The sequence below is a fragment of the Hemitrygon akajei genome, chromosome 26 (genome assembly GCF_048418815.1).
Source record: "Hemitrygon akajei chromosome 26, sHemAka1.3, whole genome shotgun sequence".
NCBI lineage: Eukaryota > Metazoa > Chordata > Chondrichthyes > Myliobatiformes > Dasyatidae > Hemitrygon > Hemitrygon akajei.
This window is the reverse complement of record NC_133149.1, coordinates 47,826,786-47,839,375: the sequence shown is the minus strand read 5'-3', so window position 1 is coordinate 47,839,375 and position 12,590 is coordinate 47,826,786. Positions and strand designations below refer to the sequence as shown.

General features: G+C 52.9%; 1 long non-coding RNA gene across 1 annotated transcript in view; it reads right to left on the bottom strand.

Annotated features, from left to right (window-relative positions):
* Positions 1–10,264, bottom strand: part of LOC140716698 (uncharacterized) — a 157,691-nt gene extending 147,427 nt beyond the window's left edge. Inside the window, exon 1 of the long non-coding RNA XR_012096354.1 lies at positions 10,138–10,264. This is a non-coding gene — a long non-coding RNA (uncharacterized lncRNA). The remainder of the gene's footprint in view (positions 1–10,137) is intronic.
* Between the last annotated feature and the right edge of the window lie 2,326 nt (positions 10,265–12,590).

Genomic DNA, 12,590 nt, shown 5'->3' with positions numbered 1-12,590 from the left:
GTAAATGCCCTGAATAGCGGGGAGTTCACAACTACAGATGCGCCGGGCTGTCCGCACCACTCTCTGCAGAACGAGTGTCTATTTATTGTTCCAACTTAAGTAGTAACTTTTTTTTAACGCTAGGACTTTATTCCCCTGAATGTAGAGGACTGAGGGGAGGCACGGAAAATCATGAGGGGTACGGGGGGGGGGGGTAAATGCAAGCAGGCTTTTATCCCCACTGAGGTCGGGTGGGACCGCAACTCCGGAGGTCGTGGGTTAAGGGTGAGAGGTGAGAAAGCTTAAGGGGAACGTGCAGCAGGGAAAATCCTTCCCCCAGAGGGTGGAACGGGCTGCCAGCGCAGGTGGAAAGTTTGGATAGGTACACGGACGGTAGGAGTGTGGTTTCGGTGCAGTAGGCAGCTTAAGTGGTTCCGGCATGGACTAGACGGGCCAAAGGGCCTGTTTCTGTGCTGTACTACTCTACGACTCCATGTCTCGCGCTGTGTTTTAAGACCATCAAACAGCGGAGCCAAATCAGGCCATTCAGCCCATCAGGTCTGCTCCGCCATTCCGTCGCGGCTGATTCAACCCTGTTCTCCTGCCTTCTCCGTCCCCGCAACCTTTGACGCCCTGATTAATCCGGAACCTATCAGCAATCTCAGAAGCTCAGAGGGTTCAAGGGGGCGTTGGAGCCCTGGTGCAGGACCCCCCCCCCCCCGGTGTTAGCTTTCACTTCGAGAGGACTGAAGCGTACGGGAGCGGGGATGAGATGCTGCGAGTTTGTAAGACGTCGGTCAGGCGCTGGGAGTACCGTGTACGGTTTTGGGCCGCTGATTTCAGAAAAGGATGCGCCGGCATTGGGGAGGGCCCAGTGAATGATTTCACGAATGAAAGGGTCATCGTATGAAGAGCTCTGGGCCTGTAATCGCAGGAATATTGGGGAAAAAAAGGCGGGGTGGAATCTCATAGAAACGTATTGAATGTTGAAAGGCCTCGATAGAGTGGGGGGCGGGGTGCATTGTGGGGAGTCTAGGATCAGAGGGCGCAACCTCAGATTAGAGGAAGAACAGAGATGAGGAGGAATTTCTTTAGCCGGAGGGGTGGTGAATCTGTGGAATTCGTTGCCGCAGACACCTGTGGTGGCCAGGTCATTGGGAGCACGTGGGCGGAGGTTGTCAAGTTCCTGATTAGCCCCGGCCCCGGGGGGGGGGGGGGGGGGGGGTCAAATGTTACAGAGAGAAGGTAGAAGAGTGGGGTTGAGAGGGGAAATAAATCAGCTGTAATGGAACGACAGAGTAGACAAGGGGAGTTGAGTATAGGAGCAAAGAGGTCCTTCTGCAGCTGTACAGGGCCCTGGTGAGACCCCACCTGGAGTATTGTGTGCAGTTTCGGTCTCCAAATTTGAGGAAGGACATTCTTGCTATTGAGGGACTCCAGCGTAGGTTCAGGAGGTTAATTCCCGGGATGGTGGGACTGTCCTACGTTGAAAGATTGGAGCGACTGGGCTTATATACACTGGAATTTAGAAGGATGAGAGGGGATCTGATTGAAACATATAAGATTATTAAGGGATTGGGCACGCTGGAGGCAGGAAGCATGTTCCCGCTGATGGGGGAGTCCAGAACTAGAGGCCACAGTTTAAGAATAAGGGGTAGGCCACTTAGAACGGAGTTGAGGAAAAACTTTTTCTCCCAGAGAGTTGTGGATCTGTGGAATGCTCTGCCTCAGAAGGCAGTGGAGGCTAAGTCTCTGGATGCTTTCACGAGAGAGTTAGATAGAGCTCTTATAGATAGCAGAGTCAGGGGATATGGGGAGAGGGCAGGAACGGGGTACTGATTGTGGATGATCAGCCATGATCACAGTGGATGGCGGTGCTGGCTCGAAGGGCCGAATGGCCTACTCCTGCCCCTATTGTCTATTGTCCATAGACTCGATGGGCCAAGTGGCCTAATTATGTGTTTCATTCTCCTATGGGCTTCTGCTTTTAATATATTTAATGCCTGGGCCACCACTGCCCTCTTCAGCGTCGAATTCCACAGATTCACCACCGGCCGGCTGAAGGAACTCACTGTCCTAAAGGGCCGTCCTTCTAAGAGTCGGGTTTCCCCGTGCCAACCCTGCGGCTGATTTAACCCTCTGTTCTCCCCGTAAAGGCGGCCAGCGCACTTCAGTGAGGTCGCGCGGACATTTTCCCATCTCCCCCCGCCTGCCAGCCGCAGGAGCGTTTCCCGCAGCTCACAAGAACAGGCCCCGAAGACACGGCGAGCTCTCCGCAGTTCAGACTGGGGCCGGGATGGGAAACCTAACCCCGGGTGCTGGGTCGGCCCCGCTACGTGTTTCCAGAACTTTCCGTTTTTATAATCAGGGCAGCTCCACTGGTGCCAGCAGCCTCCGACAGATTGGGGGGCTGCTTATCCGAAAGGACTTCCCGCAGAATTCTGGGCGGGACGGGATCGGAACTCACTGAAAGTGCATTTCTGAAAATGTCTGCCGAGAGATCCGAGATTCAAGATTATTTAAAGTGTAAAGGGGAACGAAATAATGGTTCCTCCGGATCTGATGCAGGTAAGATCAAGACACGAATTATCATGATCCCATCCCTGCACGTGAGGGGGTTAAAAAATCTTCGCGTTCTGACTCTGTCGCGATGTACGGACACGTGAATTTAAGAAGTCTAGCAGCTTGTAGAAGGAAGCTCTCCCGGAGCTTATTTAACAATAATTATCTGACCATGGGCTCATCTCCACCTCCCTGCCCCGTAACCCCTAATTCCCCTACTACGCAGACATCTTTCCAACCCAGTCTTACTGGGGTAGCCTCCACTGCTTCACTGGGCAGAGAATTCCACAGGTTCACCACCCTCTGGGGGAAGCAGTTCCTCCTCCTCTCCATCCTAAATCCACTCCCTCAAATCTTGAGACTGTGTCCCCTGGTTCTAGTCTCACCTACCACTGGAAACAACTTTCCTGCCCCTTTCATAATTCTATATGTTTCCATAAGATCCCCTCTCATCCTTCTGAATTCCAGAGAGTACAGTCCCAGGCGACTCGATCTCTCCACGTAGATTAACCCCTTCATCTCTGGAATCAACCTGGTGAACCTCCTCTGCACCGCCTCCAAAGCCGGTCTAACCTTCCTCGAGTGAGGAGACCAGAACTGCACACAGTACTCCAGGGGCGGCCTCACCAGTACCCTGTACAGTTGCAGCGTGACCTCCCTGCTCTTAAATTCAATTACTCTAGCAACGAAAGCCGAAGACCCATTTGGAAACATACCGCTGTTTCTGGATTCCCCTCACATCTCCTTTCAAATCGCGCGCCCCACCCACCCTCACCTTAAACGCTGGCTCTCCAACGCTGGGACAGAGCGAGGCCGGGGAATCGCGGTAAACGGGATCAGGGGCGCAGTGGTTTGGGACGACTTCACCGGCGGGTCAAGTGAGAGGGCAGAATCTGTCGGAATTCAAATCCAGGGGGTGACGAATGGCACGGGGAAAGGAATCAGGTCAAAATCACAGCTTTACGGGGCAATAAAACTGGAGCCGATTAAAACCGTGAATCTCGTCCAGCCAGTGTGATCTGACCGCTCGTTAACTCAGTGTCAGGCAGTGATGTCGGAAGAGCTTGGCACAGTTCATTTCCTTTATTTCGAGATAACAGCGTGGAAAAGCCCCCCTTCCAGCCACACCACCCTCGCCTGGTCCCGGAGGACCACAGCGTTGCCGTTGGGTTTGGAGGTTGGTGTGTCTCGGTGGCCCGGAGTCGGGGCTCTGTGCTTCGGCTCTCGGCAGGGTCACCCGTGCCAAACAGGTCAAAGGGTAGAGGTCAGACTGAGAGTGTGGGTCCACCGGTCCTCCAGGTTCGCGGGGGGGGGGGGGGGTGGGGGCGGAGGGGGGAGTTCAGCTCAGGGCTAACGACCCCTGACTGGTCAAACAAAACCATCATGGAAACAGACGAGAGAAAATCTGCAGATGCTGGAAATCCAGAGCAACACACACACACACACACACACAGACTCTCACACACACACACACACACACTCACACACACACACACACACACACACACACTCACACACACACACACACACACACTCACACACACACACACTCACACACACACACACTCACACTCATACACACACACACACACACACGCACACACACACACGCACACACACACACGCACACACACTCACACACACACACACTCACACTCATACACACACACACTCACACACACACACACACTCACACACACTCACACACACAAACACACACACACACTCACACTCACACTCATACACACACACACACTCACACACACACACACACTCACACACACAAACACACACACACACACACACACACACACTCACACACACACAGACACACACACACTCACACACACACACACAGACACAGACACACGCACACACACACACAGACACACACACTCACACAAACACACACACACACACACACACACACACAATGCTGGAGGAACTCAGCAGGTCAGGCAGCGTCCGTGGGGAAGGGTAAACAGTCGACGCATTGATGCTTCACCAGACCTGCTGGAGGGTCTCGGCCCGATCATCAACTGTATTTTCTTTTCCCCCGCAGACACTGCCTGGCCTGCCGAGTTCCTCTGGCATTTTGTGCGCGTTGCCTGCGACGAAGAATCCCTCGGCCTCTGAGTGCGGCGGTACTCCCGAGCCTCCACCCGGGACTTGACGGTGGTGAAAACCGAGAGGAAGCTACTGACACGAGGAGGGAAGCCCCCGAACACCGCCAGAGACGGAGGACCTTCATCGCTGCCCCGGGACGCCAGCCGCGTAACGGGGCCCTAAGTAGACTATTCCCGGGAGAATTTGCAGTGACCGATTAACCAACTGACCCGTACGCCTTTGGCCTGTGGGAGGAAACCAGAGCACCCGGAGGAAACCCACACAGTCACACAAGGAGAGCGCTCAGATTTAACCTCAGATGACTGCGTTAACGGCTAAAAGATCTGCTTTGCTGAATTGGAAAGGAGGTTAATCCTCCCACCACGTTTCAGTGGTTCTCTCAAACTATGTTATGTTTTAAACTTGGAAAAAAAATCGGAAGTGCTGTACACGATCCTTCTGTTAAATTTGAACAGGCTTGGAGGCCATTTAGTCAACACTTTCATAGGATGTGGTCTGACCTCTTTCCGAACCTGTTCTCTTGCGTTAATATATACAGGGAGGTTCAGAGCCGGTGGTCCTGTTTTATTTTATGTTATAAACAGCCCACGTCCTTTTCTTTTCTTAGTTTTTGTCAGGTTGGTATTGGTTAGATCGGTTTTTTTTTTTGGCGAATCACTTCCCAGCGCACTCGAACCGGCTCACAAAGTGGCGCGCGCCGGCATTGAGGCCGGTCCCAGAGAGGGCGCCAGGCCTGCTTCACCAGCAAGGGGAAAAGCCCGCGCGCGGGACGGGACCGTGAATACGCGCCCCCTACAGCATTCCCGGGCGGGATCAGGGAGGCTTTAAAGCGAGGCCGCGAAGTCTGAATAAACCTCTTTTGCAACTGCAGCTCACCGACTCCGTGTCGTAATTTCAGCGCTGCGTGCAGCACACCGCTACAGGGGTATATATTTTTTTTTCCTTTTTGGATATGTTAATCCTTCTTTTTGTAAAATCTACATTTAAGCTTGAAGATTCTTGGGAGGTTTATCACAGACAGACAGACAGACATACTTTACTGATCCCGAGGGAAACTGGGTTTCGTTACAGCCGCACCAACCAAGAATGGTGTGGTGATACCTTTGTATTAACTGGATAGATAATTATATATGTCATCTATTGACAACGTAATCCCAACAATTGTGTAGCAATACGATGTATATCCACTATTTTGATATTAATAAAAAGATGGAAACAGAAAGAAAAGGAGAACGCACAAGACTCTTTCCAGAGGATGCCGGGACTGAGCACCGAACTTCGGAGCCCCAAGCTGTAAAACGGTCTGCGAACGGCTGCCCTGGCCCCCACCGAATGACAGCCCGTCAGAGCGCGCCCCCCTCCCCCCAACCAATCTAAAATCACAACGCTGCTCCGTCGCTTTCTCTCCTGGGGGAACAGCAGAGCCTGCCCTGGGTCTAAATTAAAGCCCGACATGGCTGTGAACCAAAGCTACACCCCCCAAAGATTCCTGTCACTCCCCCCCCCCACCCCCCAACACCGGACCAAGTCCAGCTCTGCCGTGCCTACATCGCAGTCGATCACCATGACAGGGCGCCTGGTCATACCAAACAAAGTTCAAAGTGCAAAAAGTTATTATCAAAGTGAGTTGGTATATTTAATTATCTGGATAGACAGGGTCTGATTAGGAACCGTCAACATGGATTTGTGCGTGGAAGGTCATGTTTGACAAATCTTATTGAATTTTTTTGAAGGGGCTACGAGGAAAGTTGACGAGGGTAAAGCAGTGGATGTTGTCGATATGGACTTCAGTAAGGCCTTTGACAAGGTTCCACACGGAAGGTTAGTTAGGAAGCCTCAATCTTTAGGTTGTGGCGGCCCACTTTCTGCGCAGGCGAACCGGCTCACAAATAGCCAGCGTGGGGTGGGTGGGGGGGGAGACTTTGGTGATGCACCTCTGACGTCATTTCCGCCCGGAGAGGGCGGGCGCTAGGGATTTAAATGCCAGCGCCGCGAAGTTTGAATAAACCAGTCTCGAAGCGACTTACCGACTGCGTGTCGTTATTTCAGCGCTGTGTGTAGCACATCGCTACGTTGGTGAGGCCCGGACGAAACGCACCCGGTCGCGGGCAGAGAGCGTGCAAACTCCTCAGAGTCAGCGGCGGGAATTGAACCCAGGTCGCCGGCACCGTTAAGCACTGCGCTAGCCGCGCCTCCGGTGCGGGAGCCCAAGATGGAGGCTCCTCGGAAGCGTTCTGACGGGCTGTGTGGGGTGGGGGGGAGGGCAAATCCGGGGGAAATGCCCCAGCGGACTGGGGCAGACCCCGGCCTAACCAACGCCCAACCCGGGGCGGCGTCAGACTCTGGCGTACAATCGTATTCAATCCAGACTCTAATTGTCATTTACCCCGCTTCTGAATACAGACAAACGCGACAACGTTACTCCGGGCCGGGATGCTGAAACACGTCACCAACACAAGAGTGCATTCGCAGAATGAAAGAGCCCCGACGATTCCCCCCAACCCGCCCCTCGACACCGCCGCTTGATGCCCTGGTCTCGCGCACGCAAGCCAACAAACCCGTATAGAACATCAGTAAAATACGCAGAATACGCAGGCCCAGGAACCACCCCCGACCCCGCCAACGGTATCACCTGCCGACCCGCTCCGACACCACGGCTTTGAGGCCCAGTTCCCGCGACACGCAAGAGCAGAATCAGACCACGTGGCTCATTGAGTCTGCTCCTCCGTGTCCGATCAAGAACCTCTCGATCTCTGCCTTAAATACACGCAGCAACCCGGCCTCCCCGGCTGCCCGTGGTAACAACTTCCGCAGATTCCGCAACTTCCCAGAGCCATCAAACGTTCCCTTTCATTCCGGAATCATCCTTGTGAACCTCCTCTGGACCCTTTCCAATGGCAGCACATATTTTCTTAGACAAGTTGCCCAAAACTGTTCACAATACTCAAGGCGAGATCTCTCCAGTGCCTTATAAAGCCTCAGCATCACATCCCTGCTCTTGTATTCTAGACCTCTTGAAATGAATGCTAACATGACATTTGCCTTCCGCAGCACCGAACTGACTCAACCTGCAAAAGTTAACCTCTTGGACTCCCGAAGATTTCCTGCCCGTTTAGAAAATAGCCTGCACACTCATTATATGTGTCTTCAGACAATGCGGCTTCACAGTTACGCGAAGAACCTGTTTCTACCAACGTCTCCTTCTATGCGTCCAAAACTCACAGTTATGCGAGGAGCACCGCTTTCCCGCCAGTACAAGTCAGGCGCGCGCGTCTCACTGTCTCACTATTGGGACGAGGAGCAGCGCTTTCCCGCCAGTACAAGTCAGGCGCGCGCGCCTCACTGTCTCACTATTGGGACGAGAAGCACCGCTTTCCCGCCAGTACAAGTCAGGCGCGCGCGTCTCACTGTCTCACTTTTGGGACGAGAAGCAGCGCTTTCCCGCCAGTACAAGTCAGGCGCGCGCGTCTCACTGTCTCACTTTTGGGACGAGAAGCAGCGCTTTCCCGCCAGTACAAGTCAGGCGCGCGCGTCTCACTGTCTCACTATTGGGAAGAGAAGCAGCGCTTTCCCGCCAGTACAAGTCAGGCGCGCGCGCCTCACTGTCTCACTATTGGGACGAGAAGCAGCGCTTTCCCGCCAATACAAGTCAGGCGCGCGCGTCTCACTGTCTCACTATTGGGACGAGAAGCAACGCTTTCCCGCCAATACAAGTCAGGTGCACGCGTCTCACTGTCTCATTATTGGGACAAGAAGCACCGCTTTCCCGCCAGTACAAGTCAGGCGCGCGCGCCTCACTGTCTCACTCCTGCCAGTCTCGCGTTGGTTTTGGCAAGGTGTGGATGTGCGATCTTGCTCTCTTTAACTTTTGTTGGTTTTACCTACGGTGCAGTGATTTTCTGCTTGAAATATTTAACTATGCCTCCGAAGCTTCTAATTGTCATGGCCTGGGCCATCAGCCTCGGCTGACGGCCCAGGACATTTGAACACTTGAAAAAAAGTTAGAAGTTATGAAAAGGGTGGGGTCAGCTGAAGGTAACACAGCTCTGGGACGCTACTGCCGGGAACAGAATCTTGCCTTTAAAGTTCTTTTGTTGCTTGACAATGCACCAGCCCATCCTAAACATCTGGACAGCATTCATCCTAACATAACAGTGCGTTTCCTGCCGCCTAACACAACATCGCTGATTCAGCCACTCGACCAAGGTGCGATCCACATTCAAGGCGTATTTTTTTTTACGGCGAACTATCTCTCGGTTGCTGCAAGCAACAGACGATTTTGAAAATCCCGGGAGTTTACCAACGGTGAGGGAATGGTGGAAGTCGGAACATTTGGCACAGACGGTGATGGACACGGACCCAAGTTTAGAACGGAGTCAGCATTTCAGTCGTTCCCTGCCGTCAACCCTGCTTCCCTACGAGCAAATTTATGCTGAGAAACAAAATGCTGCCAAGCAAACAACCCTCACCACTTTCTTCAAACCGGTGCCATCTCCTGCCGCCGGCAGTTCTGAGAGATCTGTGAGTCTTCCTTCGCCCCTTGCCGTGCTTGATATGATCCTGACAACCCACAACCATCCACCTTATCCGTGTAAAGCTGCCCGACACCACAACAACCGCTCATCTCCCAGAGCGAACACACACCTGCCACTGTTGGTGAGTACTGTACACCCCAGGATGTTAACTTCCTATGATTTATCACATTGAACATTACCTTGAATTGATAAAATACAATACGAGTGTTGCCTTGTGGTACTGCTTTTGTGTCGTATTGGTACGAAAATGTGAATAAATTACTGATAAAACATATCCGGAAAGCCCTTTGGAACGTATCCCTACCTTCTCCATTTAAATAATTATTCACGTTATGCGATTTCACCTTATGCGTCGACTACGAGGAAGGTATAACGAGGATAGGGTGTATTTGTTTCTACTACCAAAGCGCATATGGCCATGTATTTTCCAACACCGTGTTTCATTTTCCACTCTCTTGCTCATTCCGTTAGTTTGTCTAAGTCCTTCTGCTACTCAGTGCTACGTGCTAATCTTCGTAACACCTGCAAACTTGGCAACGAAGCCCTCTACCCCATCGTCTAAATCATTGACATCCAGCATAAAAAGAAGTGGTCCCAACACCGACCCCTGCGGAACACCGCTGGTCACTGGCAGCCTGCCGGAGAAGGATCCGGTTATTCCCACTCCCTCCCTCCTACCAAACAGCCATACATAAGCACATATCGATAATTATTAAAAATACATGCAGAATATGTCCAAGACCTCCCAGCCCACTGAGATCAAACACAATCAAACACAAAATTAGCCCAAAACGCGCATCACACCTCTAAAAACTCGTCCCTGCACACGGCATCGAAGCAATCCAGGAGTTTATCTGGACTGATAACATGGTCGTGAATGTTCCAGGCAGCGCCCGGCAAAAACTCTCAGCTGAGTGACGGGAAGCAAGCTCACCTCTTGGCATCCAGAAACGGTTTGTAGGCCACGACCACCCATTCGTCTTTATTCGCAGAATACCTTGGCTCCCGCGGAGTCTCCGATTCAGTGTCCAGGTCCACCAGGTAGTGGCACTGTCGGATGTCAACCTGAGAGGACAAGGCGAATGAACCATAAACACAAGAGATTCTGCAGATGCTGGAAATCCAGAGCAACACAAACACACACGCACACACACACACACACACACACACACACACACACACACACACACACACACACACACACACACACACACACACACACACACACACACACATTCCTTCCTCTCCAGCCCTAAACCTCTCCCACCCATCACCTCCCCCTGGTCTCCCTCCTCCTTCCCTTTCTCCCACGGTCCACTCTCCTCTCCTGTCAGATTCCTTCCTCTCCAGCCCTTTACCTCTCCCACCCGTCACCTCCCCCTGGTGTCCCTCCTCCTTCCCTTTCTCCCACGGTCCACTGTCCTCTCCTGTCAGATTCCTTCCTCTCCAGCCTTTTACCTTTCCCACCCGTCACCTCCCCCTGGTGTCCCTCCTCCTTCCCTTTCTCCCACGGTCCACTCTCCTCTCCTGTCAGATTCCTTCCTCTCCAGCCCTTTACCTTCCCTACCCATCACCTCCCCCTGGTGTCCCTCCTCCTTCCCTTTCTCCCACGGTCCACTCTCCTCTCCTATCAGATTCCTTCCTCTCCAGTCCTTTACCTTCCCCACCCATCACCTCCCCCTGGTGTCCCTCCTCCTTCCCTTTCTCCCACGATCCACTCTCCTCTCCTGTCAGATTCCTTCCTCTCCAGCCCTTTACCTTTCCCACCCATCACCTCCCCCTGGTGTCCCTCCTCCTTCCCTTTCTCCCACGGTCCACTCTCCTCTCCTGTCAGATTCCTTCCTCTCCAGCCCTTTACCTTCCCCACCCATCACCTCCCCCGGGTGTCCCTCCTCCTTCCCTTTCTCCCACGGTCCACTCTCCTCTCCTAGCAGATTCCTTCCTCTCCAGCCCTTTACCTTCCCCACCCGTCACCTCCCCCTGGTGTCCCTCCTCCTTCCCTTTCTCCCGCGGTCCACTCTCCTCTCCTGTCAGATTCCTTCCTCTCCAGCCCTTTACCTTCCCCACCCGTCACCTCCCCCTGGTGTCCCTCCTCCTTCCCTTTCTCCCACGGTCCACTCTCCTCTCCTGTCAGATTCCTTCCTCTCCAGCCCTTTACCTTCCCCACCCGTCACCTCCCCCTGGTGTCCCTCCTCCTTCCCTTTCTCCCACGGTCCACTCTCCTCTCCTGTCAGATTCCTTCCTCTCCAGCCCTTTACCTTCCCCACCCGTCACCTCCCCCTGGTGTCCCTCCTCCTTCCCTTTCTCCCACGGTCCACTCTCCTCTCCTATCAGATTCCTTCCTCTCCAGCCCTTTACCTTCCCCACCCGTCACCTCCCCCTGGTGTCCCTCCTCCTTCCCTTTCACCCACGGTCCACTCTCCTCTCCTATCTGATTCCTCATTTGCAGCTCTAGAGAAGGCAAGACAGTGTCTGCAGTTCACTTGGACTGTGAGGAGATTTGGTTTGTCAACTGAAACACTTGCAAACTTCTACAAATGTACCGCGGAGAGCATTCTGACTGGCTGCATCACCGTCTAGTATGGGGTGGGGTGGGGTGGGGGGGCTTCTGCACAAGATGAAATAACTTGCAGAAACTTGTAATATTAGTCAGCTCCATCTTGGGAACTAGCCTACAAAGTACCCAGGACATCTTCAGGGAGCTGTGTCTCAGAAAGACAGCGTCCATTATTAAGGACCCCCAGCACCCAGGGCATGTCCTTTTCTCACTGTTACCATCAGGGAGGAGGTACAGGAGCCTGAAGACACACACTCAGCGATTCAGGAACAGCTTCTTCCCCTCCGCCATCAGGGAGGAGGTACAGGAGCCTGAAGACACACACTCAGCGATTCAGGAACAGCTTCTTCCCCTCCGCCATCAGGGAGGAGGTACAGGAGCCTGAAGACACACACTCAGCGATTCAGGAACAGCTTCTTCCCCTCCGCCATCAGGGAGGAGGTACAGGAGCCTGAAGACACACACTCAGCGATTCAGGAACAGCTTCTTCCCCTCTGCCATCCGATTTCTGAATGGACATTGAACCCATGAACACAACCTCACTACTTCTTTTACTTCTGTTTATCTTGTGCTACTTATTTTAACTTTAGACACTTATTGTAACTCAGTTTTTTTTCTCTGTTTATTTATAACAATTACAGCACGGAAACAGGCCATCTCGGCCCTTCTAGTCCGTGCCGAACGCTTACTCTCACCTAGTCCCACCGACCCGCACTCAGCCCATAACCCTCCATTCCTTTCCTGTCCATATACCTATCCAATTTTACTTTAAGTGACAATACAGAACCTGCCTCTACCACTTCCACTGGAAGCTCGTTCCACGCAGCTAC